At 42.7% G+C, this 16,543-nt stretch overlaps 1 protein-coding gene across 6 annotated transcripts in view; it reads right to left on the bottom strand.

The window, feature by feature from the left end:
• Positions 1–16,543, bottom strand: part of rad51b (RAD51 paralog B) — a 698,841-nt gene that overhangs the window by 438,095 nt on the left and 244,203 nt on the right. The window lies entirely within an intron of this gene.

Genomic DNA, 16,543 nt, shown 5'->3' with positions numbered 1-16,543 from the left:
ATTCACTGGGGCAAAAGCAGATGCTCATTCCAATGTAGCTGCTCTCCCATAAAGTATACTCTATGCATCTTCCCACATAACTGCTGACTGAAGCAAAACAGTACAAATAAGGCAAGTGAAAGCACATAATGAAAAAAAAGTTAACATCATTATTGGCCAGAGAAAAATCAAGATACGTTTAAGAGGAGAGCTTTTTTTCTTTGGATATGTTGGCTTAGCTGATAGAACACTTCCCTCTGAGATTGTTGCGACTCCTTTCAGGAATCAATTCTGACACCCCTCGTGAGTGAGCCATTCCCAGAGGTGTGTCTTTTGGACAGCACACTAAAATCTGTCCCCTTCTACACCTTTAGGACATAAAAAGCTCCCTGGTATTGTTCTAAAATGGAGCAGGAGGTTTCTCCATTTTGTCCTGACTAATACTGGTTCAGAGAGATAGGAGCCAGTGTTCTCAACTAGAGACTTAAGTTTGAATCACACCACTGCACTGTCAGTAATGGCGATCACAAAACAACAGGAACACTTATCTGGTACACACACATCTTCCAGAAAATGAAATCTGCCATTCTCCCCCAGTTTGGCTAGAATGAGACTCTTGCCCAACAATGTGGGTGACACTTTAATTGTCTCAGTTCTGGGACAATCAAGGATGGACAATAAATGTTGACACTGGCAGCAACATCTACATCCAGTGAACAAATGATTAGAGGGTAAAGAACATGCTGCAAGCCTCACAGAGACCAATGTCATCACTGGGGTGGGATAGAACAAGCCCAACTTATCCAACAGCTGGGACAAATGATGACAACAGTACAGCCACTCTCCCAAAAATATTAACAATAGAATCAATAAAGCTATGTAATTTTAAAATATTAAAAATTAAAACATCTAGAATTATTAAAATGCTGAACAAAGCTCAATTCATTTTAACTTAATTTAACTTTAATTGACTACTTTGTACCTTTCTTCCTTACACCTATTCTTCTCCATTAAGTATGGGCTCGCTATTTCTGAACTTGGTAATTCCACATTCTTTCACTAAGGTCCAATGTTGGAGTGGAGTTGAGGTTCTAGCAGGAAACCTCTCAAATTTCCTGACACCTACTGGGTAACTATTGGTAGTTCAGCATAGACCTGCCAGCATTTCTCAGCAAATTCACACCCAGTTCTCTTTAAACAGATATCAGTAATTACTTCTTTATTTCCTTATGATACAGGAACCATTTGGCCCAACAAGTCTATGCCAACTCATAGAGCAATGCCATTCCCCTGCTAATATCTCACGTAACCTATTCTCCCCATATTTCCACTCACTTACAGTAGGAGCAATTTATAATGGCCATTTCACCTACCAATCTGCATCGCTTTAAGGTGCAAAAGGAAGCCAGACCCCTGGGGAAAGTTGTAGGGCACCCAAGTGGAATACGAGTTGCTGTTCTTCTCATTCATGTTAACAGTGGAGAAAGCTTAGAGCACACAGATAGGTGCGCCAATGGGGAAGCAAATTAAAATGATGGCTTGACATTGGTAGTGGGTGAAGGGAAGAGAAAGGTGTTTGTGGTAGACAGGCCAAGGAGACACAAGACACTGCAGATGCTGGAATGTGGAGCAACACAGTGCTGGAGGAACTCAGCAGGTCAGCCTGCCATGAATCCATAGTTATTGGTGCCAAGGTTTTCTAATGAAGGACACCTTACGACTCATGGTTGCACCAACGCAATACTTTTCCCCATCACACTTTCCTCCTATCTGATTTTCCTCGTCTCTCCACAGACACTAACAAAGGTCGATTTTGATCCATCGAAGAACTATCCGTGCTGTCATTATATTACCAGAGGTTGCTAGCTGAAACTACCGAAATTGAAATTAATTAACAATATGGCACCAGCAGCAGAACTGCCTAGTCCCCATAGGAACCAATTTTTGCATGACCCAGCTGAACAAATACGGGACGATTAGACATACCCCCAAGTGGCAGCTAAACAACTTGCTTAGAGTCAAGGAATGTTCCTTTCTCATCCCAATGGAAAAGTTAATTGCTGGCCTGGAGAGAGCCAAGCATAATGATTTCCTTATATAAACATGAGGTCCGCTATCGGCAGCCAACACAAAGAAACAGAGATGACTACTCCGACAAACACTATATTGCGATGGCCTTTCTCTTCCCTAACAAAATATTTTGTTTGTCGATAGTGAGGACAGGAAAACTGGGAAGCCAGGTACACTGGCTGCCCTCTCTCCCTTCGATAATATTTTCTGTAAAAGGGTCCAGCAAAACTTACATAATGAAACCCTCGAGGCGATGGGGGAGGAAGGAAGAAAGAAAAAAATGAGTTAAATCTTTGACCAGGCACAATTTATGAGTGGGGGTGGGGGAAGCAAAAATAAACATTTCACTCTCCAGAAAGTATGAGGTAGAGCCTGCTATATTCATCAAATGCCAGTGGAAACAGTCTCATTCAAGGCCAATTTTGAGCGCATGTTCCTTTCAATAAATATTTTGATTCCATTAGTCGAACAGCTGGCAAAGTGTCTGAACCACAATTGTTTTAGCTTTCAGTAAGAGTGTACCAACAGATCTCATTCACAGTTACATGATCCCTCTTTACAAGCTCAAATCTCCAAAGCCTTGTGAAGCCTGTTATTTACTGTTTGGAGGGAGGAGAGCAAGAAGCTCCGCACCTGTTAACCCTTTGGATACCAATGTTTACTGCTTGTCTCCTCTGCTTTTGCTGCTGGTTCTTACTACAGCCCAAACCGTCCAACTGGTTCCACCATGTTGGAGCCGCTCTTATTTGTCTCAAACATTTATACGAAAGCCACGTGAACAAAGCAAAGTAGCTTAGATGGTTCTCGCGAGAGCAGAGAAGTTCTGATTAGAAACAGTTTTGATGGAGGCAATAGGGAGACACTGTTGAACTGTTTCTACTACCAGAACAGTCTGCATAAAGAATTAATATAACTTGCAAAAGAGCAAGAGGAACAAGAGGTGAAATTCTTTGAAAAGTAAATTTCTCACTGGGAGACTACAGTCTGTGTGGATCAGAAATACATCTCCACCTCAATGATAATCAAAACTGGCACATCTTAACAATGTGTGCTTAGTCCACTGTTCTACTCTCTCTACACCTATGACTGTATGGCTAGGCATGGCTCAAATGCCATCTATAAATTTGCTAACGGCACAACAACTGTTGGCAGAATTTCAGATGGTGATGAGAAGGCATACAAGAATGAGGTAGGTCAGTAGGTGTTTGAGTGGTATTGTAGCAACAACCTTGCATTGTGTCAGTAAGACCAAAGAATTGATTGTGGACTTCAGAAAGGGTAAGATGAAGGAACACACACCAGTCCTCATCGAGGGATCAAAAGTGGAAAAGGTGAGCAATTTCAATTTCCTGGGTGTCAATATTTCTGAGGATCTATCCTGGGTCCAACATATCAATGCAGTTACAAAGAAGGCACAACAGTGCTATAATTCATTCGCTCGAGAAGATTTGGTATGCCACCAAAGACACTCACAAATTTCTACAGCAGAGCTACCGTGGAGTGCGTTCTAATTGGCTGCATCACTGTCTGGCACAATGGGAGGCACTGCCCAGGATCAAATAAGCTGCAGAAAGTTGTAAACTCAGTCAGCTCCATCATGGACACTAGTCTCCTCAGCATCCAGGACATATTCAAGGAGTGATGCCTCAGAAAGGTGGCATCCATCATTACGAACCCCTCTCACCCAGGAGATGCTCTCTTCTCATTGCTACCATCAAGGAGGAGGTAGAGCAGCCTGAAGATACATACTCAACAATACAGGAACAGCTTCTTCCCCTCTGCCATCAGATTTCTGAATGGATATTGAAGCCATGGACACTACCTCACTACTTCTTTTTCTCTTTTTGCACTACTTACTGGATTTAACTTTTAAAATATATATACATATACTTCCTACTGCAATTTACAGTTTTACTATGTATTGCAATGTACTGATCCCACATAACGGCAGACGACAGTGATATTAAAACTGATTCTGATCTGGAATGCACTGCATGAGAGCGGAGTGGAACCAGATGCCATGACATTCCTCAGAAGGAAATTGGATTAGTAATTCAAGGGGAAACTGCAGAGCGATGGGTAAGGATCAGGGAGAGATTTATGGCCACAATTACTTTAAGTGCTGTATGATACCATGATTCACTGTGCATCAGGCATATTCAAGGTAAAGAATCCACGTTAAAGATGACTCAATGTTTAAACAATCACTGAACTGTTACAGCATAGGAGTTACCCGTAAGTTCATATCAGCACTTTGTAAAGCAATCGCATCAGTCCCCCTGTACGCTTGCACACTACTCTCCCCAGCTTATCCAAATTTGCTTTTGTTTCTACCAGAATCATAGGTAGTAACTTTCTTGATCAGAACAACACTATTTTCTCACACCTTTCGTGCATTTTGAAGTTGTGTTCCCTGGACAATGAACCATTCTCCCAATGTGGCCTTCTATATATTGGCGACACCCGACGCAGACTGGGAGACCGTTTCGCTGAACTCCCGATGTGGCCTTCTATGTACTGGCGAGACCCGACGCAGACTAGGAGATAATTTCGCTGAACTCCCGATGTGGCCTTCTATATACTGGCAAGACCCAACGCAGACTGGGAGACTGATTCACAGAACACCTATGTTCTGCCCGCCAGAGAAAGCAGGATCTCCCAGTGGCCATACATTTTAATTCCACATCCCATTCCCATTCTGACATGTCTATCCACGGCCTCCTCTACTGTAAAGATGAAGCCACACTCAGGTTGGACGAACAACAACTTATATTCCGTCTGAGTAGCCTCCAACCTGATGGCATGAACATTGACTTCTCAAACTTCCGCTAATGCCCCACCTCCCCCTCGTACCCCATCCGTTATTTATTTATATACACACATTCTTTTTCTCTCTCTCCTTTTTCTCCCTCTGTCCCTCTCACTATACCCCTTGCCCATCCTCTGGTTCCACCCCTTTCTTTCTCCCTGGGCCTCTGGTCCCATGATCCTCTCATATCCCTTTTGCCAATCAACTGTCCAGCTCTTGGCTCCATTCCTCCCCCTCCTGTCTTCTCCTATCATTTTGGATCTCCCCCTCCTCCTCCCACTTTCAACTCTCTTACTATCTCTTCTTTCAGTTAGTCCTGACGAAGGGTCTCGGCCCGAAACGTCGACTGTACCTCTTCCTAGAGATGCTGCCTGGCCTGCTACGTTCACCAGCAACTTTGATGTTTGTTGCTTGAACCATTCTTTACTCTTTGTTCACCCCATCTAAAACAGTCACAATCATCTTATTACTCCGAATTCTCCTCCAAATCTCTGTGCACTGACAGCACAGTCTCGGCTTCTGGTTTAACTGAAGCTGAAATGTTGCAGTGCCTAAACCATTCCAATAAGTGCGTTTTGCACCCTCTCACATTCTCCTTAAATTGTAATAAAGGGAAAAGCAGAAAAAAATAGAAATAGGGGTAGATCACTCAGACCGATGAGCCTCCTTTCACTCATATGCAATACACTAGTTGAGACCTAGCCAACGTTTTATAAAGGTGCAACCTAACTTCCCTCTGACACCTTTATTTATGATGGACAGTCTTCCATATGCTTTACTCACCACTTGCATTTATACTCGTGTATATCCAGGCCCCTTGCCCCTTCCCACTTCTTAAAGCTAGTCTATTTTTATCTCTTGTTCTTGAGGCAGGGTAAGGATCACAGGGTGAAGTAAACAAGAGAAGTGGAACACCAAGTCAAGAGGAAGAAGGGAGCAAGCTTAAGGTTTAGGAAGCAAGAGTCATAAAGTTACAAAGTAGCCAGTAAGGAGCTTAAGAATTGACTAAGGAAAGCAAGTAACAGACATGAGAAGGCCTTGGCGAGTAGGGTTAGGAAAAACCCAAAGCAGTCTATACATGAGTAAAGAATAGGAGGATGACTAGAGTGGGATTGAACTGATCAGGGATAATGACGAGAAATAATATGTGCCTGAGGTCAGTGGTGAGGGGTTGGGGGATCTTTAATGAATATTTTGCTTTGGTATTGCAGGGGTTCCTAACCTTTCTAATGCCATGGACCCCTGCCATTAACCAAGGGGTCTGTGGACCCCAGATTGGGAAACCAAGTGAGAGGGAGATTGATGAATAGGAGGACAGTACAGAACAGAACAGGCTAAGATGGTGGAACATATTAACATTAATAAAGAGGATGTACTACAACTTTGGAAAAACATTTGGATAGAAAAGTCCCCAGGGCCGGACAGGATAGATCCCAAGTTGGTAGGAAGGGATGGAAGATATTGCTGCACCTTTGGCAATGATCTTTTTGCATTCTTATTGGCCACAGGAGTAGTACCTGAAGACTGGAGGGTGGCAAAAGTTATTCGTTTGCTCCAGAAAGATAATAGTAATAACCTTGGGAATTATAGACCGGCAACACACACAAGATGCTGGAGGAACTCAGCAGGCCAGGAAGCACCTATGGAAAAGATTAAACTGTCGATGTTTCGGGCCGAGACCCTTCATCAGAACTACTTGTTAGGATTTGGAGGGGAAGGTCATGCCTCACGAGCCTGACTGAATTCTTTGAGGAAGTGCCAAAACAATCTGATGAAGGTTGAGCAGTGCAGGTGGTGTATGTGGACTTAAGTAAGGTGTTAGATAAGCTTCTCCTTGGTAGGCTCATTCAAAAAGTCAGGAGGCATGGATCTCTGCTTTCCTCCTCCTGAAGTCTATAAGGCTCCTTGGCCTAGCTGACATTCAATAAAAGGCTGTGGTTATCACACCACTCAGACAGATTTTCATTCTCCCTCCTATATGCTGATTCTTCACCACCTTTGATTTGACTTACGACAGCTGCGTCATCAGCAAAGTTGAATATGGCAATAGAGCTGTGTTTAGCCTCACAGTCTTAAGTGTAATGTAAGTAGAGCAGGGAGCTAAGCACACAGCCTTGTGGTGAATCTGTGTTGATGGAGATTGTGGAGAAGATTTAGTTGCCAATCTGAACTGACTGGGGTCTGCAAATAAGGAGATCCAAAATTCAATTGCACAGGGAGGTATTAAAAACAAGGTCTTGGAACTTATTGGTTAGCTTTGACGGGATAATGATATTGAATGCCGAGTAGTAGTCAATAAAGGGCATCCTGATGTATGCATCTTTTAGAAACATAGACAACCTACAGCACAATACAGGCCCTTCGGCCCACAAAGCTGTGCTGAATGTGTCCTTACCTTAGAAATTACCTAGGGTCACCCATAGTCCTCTATTTTTCTAAGCTCATGTACCTATTGAGGAGTCTCTTAAATTTTCAGTCTAGATGTTCCCAGGTTGAGTGAAGAGTCAATGAGACGGCATTTGCTGTGGACCCGTTGCTCCGGTAAGCAAATTGGAGCAGATTTAAGTCGCTTCTCAGGGAGGAGTCGATATTTTCATCACCAACTGTTCAAAATACTTGATCACTGTGGAATAGTGATTGGGGAATAGTCACTGAGGTACGTCACCACGCTCTTCTTGGGCACAAGTATAATTGAAGCCTGCTTGAAGCAACTGGGTACAACACACCTGAAGTGAGAGGTCAAAGATCTCAGTGAACACACCAGCCCAGATCCACACAGGTCTTTAGTACTTGGTCAGGTATCCCATTTGGGCTGAATGCTTTCCATGGGTTTACCCTCCCGAAGGCTGATCACATGTTGGCTCTAGAGACTGAAATCATAGGATCAATGGGGGATGTGGGAGTTCATGATGGTTTGATGGTCAAAATGGGCATAGAAGGCATTGAGCTTATCTGGAAGCAAAGCCCTGCTGTCTCCTATGATGCTTAATTTAATTTCATAAGAGGTCACAGTATTCAAGCCCTGCCACAACTGTCAAGCATCCTTTGTTGATTCAAGTTTAGACCGGAATTGTCACTTCGCCCATGAGAAGGATTTGCAGAGGTTGTGCCTGGATTCTTGTAACTTTCTTGGTCACCAGACTCGAATGCTTCTGATCTCGCTCTCAGCAGATTTCGGATCTCATGGTTCATTCAGGGCTTCTGATTGGGGAAGACTCTGAATAATTCTGTGGGGACAGCCTCATCTACAGCTGTTTTAATAAAGTCCAGTACAACCATGGAGTATTCATTCACGTGATAAGAACATAAGAAATAGGAGCAGGAGTAGGCCATCCGGCCCATCGAGCCTGCTGTGCCATTCAATAAGATCATGGCCGATCCGGCCATGGACTCATCTCCACCTCCCTGCCTTTTCCCCATAATCCTATAATTCCCCTACTATGCAACAATCGATCCAACCTTGTCTTAAATATACAGTATTTACTGAGGTAGCCTCACTGCTTCATTGGGCAGAGAATTCCACAGATTCACCACTCTCGGGGAAAAGCAGTTCCTCCTCATCTCCATCCTAAATCTACTCCCTGAATCTTGAGGCTATGTCCCCTGGTTCTAGTCTCACCTACCAGTGAAAACAACTTTCCTACCTCTATATTATCTATCCCTTTCATAATTTTACATTTCTATAAGATCTCCTCTTATTCTGAATTCCAGCAAGTACAGTCCCAGGCGACTCAATCTCTTCTCATAGTCTAATCCCCTCATCTCTGGAGTCAACCTGGTGAACCTTCTCTGCACCGCCTCCAAAGCCAGTATATCCTTTCTCAAGTAAGGAGACCAGAACTGCACACAGTACTCCAGGTGCGGCCTCACCAGTACCCCGTACAGTTGTAGTATGACCTCCCTGCTCTTGAATTCAATCCCTCTAGCAATGGAGACCAACATTCCATTTGCCTTCTTGATAGCCTGCTGCACCTGCAAACCAACCTTTCGTGATTCATGCACAAGCACTCCCAAGTCCCTCTGCACAGCAGCACGCTGCAATTTTTTTTACCATTTAAATAATAATCTGCTCTTTCATTTTTCCTTCCAAAGTGGATGACTTCACATTTATCAACATCGTACTCCATTTGTCAGACTCTTGCCCACTCACTTAACCTAGCTATATCTCTCTGCAGACTCTCCGTATCTTCAGCACAATTTGCTTTTCCACTCTATTTAGTATCATCAGCAAACTTAGATACACCACACTCAGTCCCATCTTCCAGATCATTAATGTATATTGTGAACAGTTGCAGGCCCAGCACCGACCCCTGCGGCACACCGCTCACCACTGATTGCCAACCAGAGTAATACCTATGTATCCCAACTCTCTGCTTTCTATTAGTTAACCAATCCTCTATCCATGCTAATACATCAACCCCAATCCTATCCATCCTTATCTTATGGATAAGTCTTTTATGTGGCACCTTATTAAACGTCTTCTGAAAATCCAAGTAATTAATGTCCACCTGTTCCCCTCTATCCACTGTGTTCGTTATATCCTCAAGATCCTCAGAAGAGTCCTTGAACATGGCCCAGTCCACTGACTGGAGGCAATTCTGTGGCTGCTCCGCTGCTTCCTGTGACCACCTCTTTGTTTTCCTAATTTCTGGAGCTTTTCTCTTTAGCCTCCGCTTGTATGGAGGTAGGTGAAGGACAGCCAAGTGATCAGATATCCCAAATGCGGTCTGGACATGGAATAGGCATTCCTCAGCTTAGTAAAACAGTGGTCTAATATGTAAGGAGCTCTGGTGCTACAGGTAATTGGGCAGGGTTTTCTTCAAACAAGCCTGATTGAAGTCTCCAACTCTGATCTGAAATACACTGAGATGGACAGTTTCTTGTTCGGAGACAGCATCATGACTGTTTGATTATAGCCTTGGTTGTGTGGGTTCAGAATTGGCTTGTCCACAGAAGGCAGAGAGTAGTAGTAGATGGAGCGTATTCTACCTGGAGGTCAGTGACCAGTGGTGTTTGCAGAGATCTGTTCTGGGACCCTTGTTGTAACTGTTCAAAGCAGAGGAGCAAATTCCAGGATAACACTGAGAATTCTGAATCGATCAACTCAGAGCACATGAAAGCCCAGAGACAACAGTAGAAGCATCACCACCTATCTGTCAACCCGACCAAATGCCTCTGTCTCACTTGTCTAGGAACACCACATAGGCCTTACAACCATTTCAAAAACCAGTGAAATGGTGGCAGCAAGCCATTTCAACATAAATGGGCCCCCATGTAGAAGAATTTAGGACTAGTTTATCACAAACAATCCAACAACATGTGAGAAAGTGAGTCATAAATCGGACACAAAGGATTGAGAAAGGGTAAAGTTAGGCAGATCAATTATAATGTGTAAATGTGAGGTTATCCATGTTGGTAGGAAGAATAGAAAAGCAGATTATTAAAATTTTGATTATATTCAACATCAGCGTTCAAAAAATCTGGGTGCTTCATAAAAACACTGTAAAGCAAGTAATTAGGAAGGTAAATCAAATGTTACGTTTCATTGCCAGACGTAGAGCCTGATAGCGATACCCACATGGTGTGTTGCCTCCCAAGTGCCAGGGTATGGGATGTTTCGGATCGGGTGCGGAGTATTCTGAAGGGAGAGGATGAACAGCCAGAATACTTGGTACACTTTGATACCAATGACATAGGTAGAAAATGGGAGGAGATCCTGAGGAGAGAATTCAGGGAGTTAGGTAAGAAGCTGAAAAGCAGAACCCCTAGGGTAGTAATCTCAGGATTACTGCCTGTGCCATGTGCTAGTGAGTGCAAGAATAGTTTGATCAGGTGTATTAATGTGTGGCTGAGGGACTGGTGTAGGGGGCAGGGCTTCAGATTCCTGGATCATTGGGGCCTCTTCTGGGGGAGGTACAACCTGTACAAAAAGGGCGGGTTACACCTGAACCCAAAGGGGTCCAATATCCTAGTGGGCAGATTTAATAGAGTTGTAAGGGAGTGTTTAAACTAATTTGGCCGGGGGATGGGAACCACAGTGATAGGGCTGAGGAAGGAGAAAAGAGAAATAAGTCAACGATAGCATGCAACAGAGATTAGGAAAGAACAGGCAGGAGATGAGGCTTAATCAAAGCCAGTGGGATGAGTTACAGGGCAATAGAGGCATGGTGCAGTTAAAACAGAAAGCAACAAATACTGGACTGAGAGTGTTGTATTTGAATGCACGAAGCATAAGGAATAAAATGGACGATCTTGAAATTCAGCTACAGGTTGGAAAATATGTTGTTGTGGCCATCTCTGAAACTTGGCTAAAGGATGGCTGCCATTGGGAGCGGAACATCCAAGGATATATGGTATATCGGAAAGATAGGTCAGTAGGCAGAGGGGATGGTGTGGCTCTGTGTATAAGAAATAATATTAAATCATTGGAAAGAGATGACATAGGATCAGAAGGTGTAGAGTCTCTATGGGTTGAGTTAAGAAATGGCAAGGGTAAAAGGACCCTAATGGCAGTTGTATACAGGCCTCCAAACAGCAGCCAGGATGTGGATTACAAATTACAGCAGCAGATAGAAAAGGCATGTCAGAAGGGCAATGTCATGACAATTGTTGGGGATTTTAACATGAAAGTGGATTGGGAAAAACAGGCCAGTACTGGACCTCAAGAGAAAGAAGTTGTAGAATGATTAAGGGATGGCCTTTTAGAACAGCTTGTTGTTGAACCCACTAGGGGATCGGCTGTGCTGGATTGGGTGTGCACAATGATCTGGATGTGATAAGAGAGCTTAAGGTTAAGGAACCTTCAGGGAACAGTGACCACAATATGATTGAGTTCACATTGAAATTTGAGAGGGAAAAAGTAAAATCCAATGTGTTGGCATTTCAGTGGAATAAAGGAAATTACAATAGCATGAGAGGGGAACTGGTCGAAGTTGACTGGAAAGGGTCATTTGCAGGAAGGACAGCAGATCAGCAATGTCTGAAGTTTCTGTGAAAAATGAGGGAAGTGCAAGACAGATATATTCCAAATAAAAAGACATTTTCAAAGGGAAGGAGAATACTACAGTGGCTGACAAGTGAAGTCAGAGCCAAAGTAAAAGCAAAAGAGAGGGCATACAAGGAAGCCAGAGCTAGTGGGAAGATAGAGGATTGGGAAGATAGAAGGAATGGGAAGATAGAGGATTGGGAAGATAGAAGGAATGGGAAGATAGAGGATTGGGAAGATAGAAGGAATGGGAAGATAGAGGGATTTTAAAAACTTGCAGAAGGAAACTAAAAAGGTCATTCGGAAGGAAAAGATGAATTATGAGAGGAAGCTGGCGACTAATATCAAAGAAGATACCAAAAGCTTTTTTTAAAGTATATAAAGGGTAAAAGAGAGTCGAGGGTAGATATAGGACGGATTGAAATTGATGCTGGAGATATTGTAATCAGAGATGCAGAGATGGCAGAGGAACTGAATGCGTATTTTGCATCAGTCTTCACAGTGGAAGACAGCTGCAGTATACCAGACATTGAAGAGTGTCAGGGAAGTGAAGTTTGTGTAGTGAAAATTATGACTGAGAAGGTGCTCAGGAAGCTTACTGGTCTGAGGGTGGATAAATCTCCTGGACCTGATGGAATACACCCTCAGGGTCTGAAGGAAGTAGCTGGAGAGATTGCGGAGGGAAGCATTAACGATGACCTTTCAAGAATCGATAGATTCTGGCATTGTTACCGGATGACTGGAAAATTGCAAATGTTACTCCACTATTTAAGAAGGGTGGGAAGGAAACTATAGGCCTGTTAGCCTGACATCAGTGGTTGGGAAGTTCTTGGAATCAATTGTTAGGGATGAGATTACAGAGTATCTGGAGGCACAGGACAAGATCGGCCAAAGCCAGCATGGTTTCCTGAAAGCAAAATCCTGCCTGACTAACCACTGCAATTTTTTGAGGAAATTACAAGCAGGGTAGACAAAGAAGATGCGGTAGATGTGGTGTACTTGGAATTTCAGAAGGCCTTTGACAAGGTGCCGCACATGAGGCTGGTTAGCAAAATAAGAGTCCATGTAATTACAGGGAAGTTTCTAGCATGGGTGGAGCATTGGCTGGTCAGCAGAAAACAGAGAGTGGGAATAAAGGGATCCTATTCTGCCAGTTACCAGTGGAGTGCCATAAGCGTCGGTGTTGGGACCGCTGCTTTCTACAATGTATGTCAATAATTTGGACTACAGTATTAATGGATTTGTGGCTAAATTTGCCGATGATACAAAGATAGGTGGAGGAGCAGATAGTGTTGAGGAAGCAGAGAGCCTGGGGGGAGACTTGGATAGTTTAGGGGAACGGACAAAGAAATGGCAAATGAAATACAATGTTGGAAAGTGTATAGTCATGCACTTTGGTGGAAGAAATAAATGGGCAGACTATTATTTAGATGGGGAGAGAATTTAAAATGCAGAGATGCAAAGGGACTTGGAAGTCCTTGTGCAAGATACCTTAAAGGTTAACTTCCAGGTTGAGTCGGTGGTGAAGAAGGCGAATGCAATGTTGGCATTCATTTCTTGAGGTATAGTATATAAGAGCAGGGGTGTGATGTTGAGGCTCTATAAGGCACTCGTGAGACCACACTTGGAGTATTGTGTGCAGTTTTGCATTCCTTATTTTAGAAAGAATATACTGACATTGGAGAGGGTTCAGAGAAGATTCACGAGAATGATTCCAGGAATGAAAGGGCTACCGTATGAGGAACACAGCTCTTGGGCTATATTCCCTGGAGTTCAGGAGAATGAGGGGGGATCTCATAGAAACATTCCGAATGTTAAAAGGTCTGAACAGATTAGATATGGCAAAGTTACTTCTCATGGTAGGGATTTCTAGGGCAAGAGGGCATGACTTCAGGATTGAAGGACATCCTTTTAGAACAGAGATGCAGAGAAATTACTTTAGTCAGAGGGTGGTAAATCTGTGGAATTTGCTGCCACGAGTGGCTGTGGAGGCCAAGTCATTTAAGGCAGAGATAGATAGGTTCTTGTTTAGCCAGAGCATCAAACGGCATGGGGTGAAAGCAGGGGAGTGGGGATGACAGCAAGAATTGGATCAGCCCATGATTGAATGGCAGAGCAGACTCGATGGGCAGAATGGCCTGCTCCTATATCTTACGGTCTTATAAAAACAGTGAGTCCTTGTTCCAGCAATAGTAGCTTTCACAAGAATCCGTCTTCTTCATCTGCTTATTTAAGAAGCAGTGTTTGTGGCTTTGAAGCTGTGCACCAAGGTCTTGATACCCAAGTGAGAGTTGAATAGAATCGGCTTATACCCTTTGGAGTTTAGGTGATCCTGTTGAGACATGGATTACTTGTGGAGCATTATGGGGCACAGTCTTCGTACAAGGGGTTTGCTAATTAACACAGAGATCAATAGGAGTTTATGAATGAATGGTTGATGGACAGTATGGACTCAATAGGCCAAATGGAATGCTTCCTTACTGTATTGCTCTATGACTTTATCTCTGTTGCAGAAAGCCATAAATCTACAATTTGAAAACCATAAATGTTGAGTCATTAAGTATATTCAAAAAGTTAAAGTAAAGTTTATAATATGAACAGGTATATGCACTCTCATTTACACAGCATCAGATAAGCATCATATAAAATTCACGGCTTTTATAATCAGCAAATTGATTTTGGACTGCGGTGAAATCAACGGTCATGGCGATCAGGCAGGATGAACAGTTCAGCCGTGATATTAAATCATAAAGCAGACTTGTGGGGTCCTATTGCCCACCTTGTCACCTAGCAGTGGAACAGTTTAGCACTGTGGTGTGTACTGGGAATAATTTAGGACTGTGATACATGTGGAATAGTTTAGAGTCAGAATGTATATTGGGAATAATTTATTATTTTCTTGTTTTTGATTGCCCATTGGAGGAAAGGGTTTCTAATGAACATTCCCATCAAATCTGTCTGATATTATAAACACCTCTAGCAAATAAATCCTCCACACTCAAACAAATGCACGTCAGGGTTATATAATCTGTCCTCTAAGACACCCTGTGAATCAGTGCTGCTTTTCTTCCAATGGATCCCTCCGATGTGCCTGGCCTAGAACAGAATCAGATTTACTATCACCAGCATATGCCATGAAATTTGTTAACTTAATGACAGCAGTACAACGAAATACATGATAAATAAATATAGACAAAAAACAACTGAGTGACATGTCCAAATATGTCCAATAAATAGTTAGGTTAAAATAAGTAATCCAAAGGACAGAAAGAAGTGAGGTAGTTGAATAAACTCTTCTCGGGCTTCCAGCTGGGTACAGGTATCGATTATAACCGACATTTCAATGACAAGCTCTGCCATCTTCTTCAGGGATGATGCCATCCCTGGCATCAGGAATCAGGCATCGTCTTTGGGAAACATACACCCCTGTGCAGCGACAGTGTAAATTGTCAGCAAGGTGGAGAGGGCAAGACTCTATTAACCTTTCCAAAAACATTTTTATCAGCATATAGACTTGTAATAATGACCATAATTTGACTTATTGGTCCTCCACATTTCCTAAGAAAATCTTGCATTTTATTTTGCTTAGGGCTGATTATTTCGCTACAATGAATTCCACTAATGGGAATGGAAACAATTTAGATTTAGGACAGGTATCATGGACACATGAACCATTGACAGCAAGGATGTTTCCAGGAGTGAGTTTATTAAATTATTTTAGTCCCAACTTAAAAGTCAAATTCCTTAATTAAAGAAAGAAACAGAAATCTGAGTTTATTTTGCTGTAAGTGACGCTCCACACACCAGGGTACAATAGTTTAATTCAACAGGAAACACTTGTGGTGATCAGGCTGAACCAGGCACACAAGAAGGAAAGGCAATGATGAACGGTGCAGAGTGAGAGGAAAACAGAAGTACTACAGTGTTCAAGGATAACAGGAAGTGTCCAAGGATGACAGGAAGTAGCAACAATAGCTCTCATCAATTAACAACAAATAGCAAATCTTGAAAAAAAATCTAGACAAAGGACTGTCATCACAGGATACATTACTAATATAGCCATGATTTCACTGACTAATAAACAATTACAACTCTTATCTAGAAAGTACAAGACTGTGTGACTGTGTCGCGCTACAGATTTGATAGGGCTATTTGCTTACTGCACTACGTAACCATAAACACAGCAGCATTCAGACTGGACAAGCATCAACGTATAGTAGACCAGAGTTGTCCAGCAAAGATCTGCAGCCTTCAGTTCTGGCCCAATAGTACTCAGCCATCCACCAAAACCAAGTAGAAAAAAAAGTTTTGAAGAACTTACATTTAAACCAATTTTACAGCCAATTATTGTTTCTGATAATTACAAAATGTAGCCAATTTGTGCAGTAACAACAAATAATAATGGCCAGATCACATTCTGGATGATGGACCAATTCACTGGAAGATTATGTGCACAAAACTCTAAAGAACAGGCATTTCCAATCTCATCCTACCCAGAGTTTCTTCTTGTAGTGATTCACATCACAAAGAAAATCCCCTGAATCTTTATGGTTGTTGTGGGTTTTTGTGAGACTGGTGTAAATGGATGGCTGATAGTTGGCACAGCCTCAAGGGGTCAATGGGCCTGCTTCTGTAATTGAATTCCTACGGCTGTCATCTCATTGCCACACTCTACCAATATTCTGCACATATCTTTTTCT

This window comes from Mobula birostris, chromosome 1, assembly GCF_030028105.1.
Source record: "Mobula birostris isolate sMobBir1 chromosome 1, sMobBir1.hap1, whole genome shotgun sequence".
NCBI classification, from domain to species: Eukaryota; Metazoa; Chordata; class Chondrichthyes; order Myliobatiformes; family Myliobatidae; genus Mobula; species Mobula birostris.
Note: the sequence above shows the minus strand (reverse complement) of the source record. Positions and strands in the feature narration are given on the sequence as shown.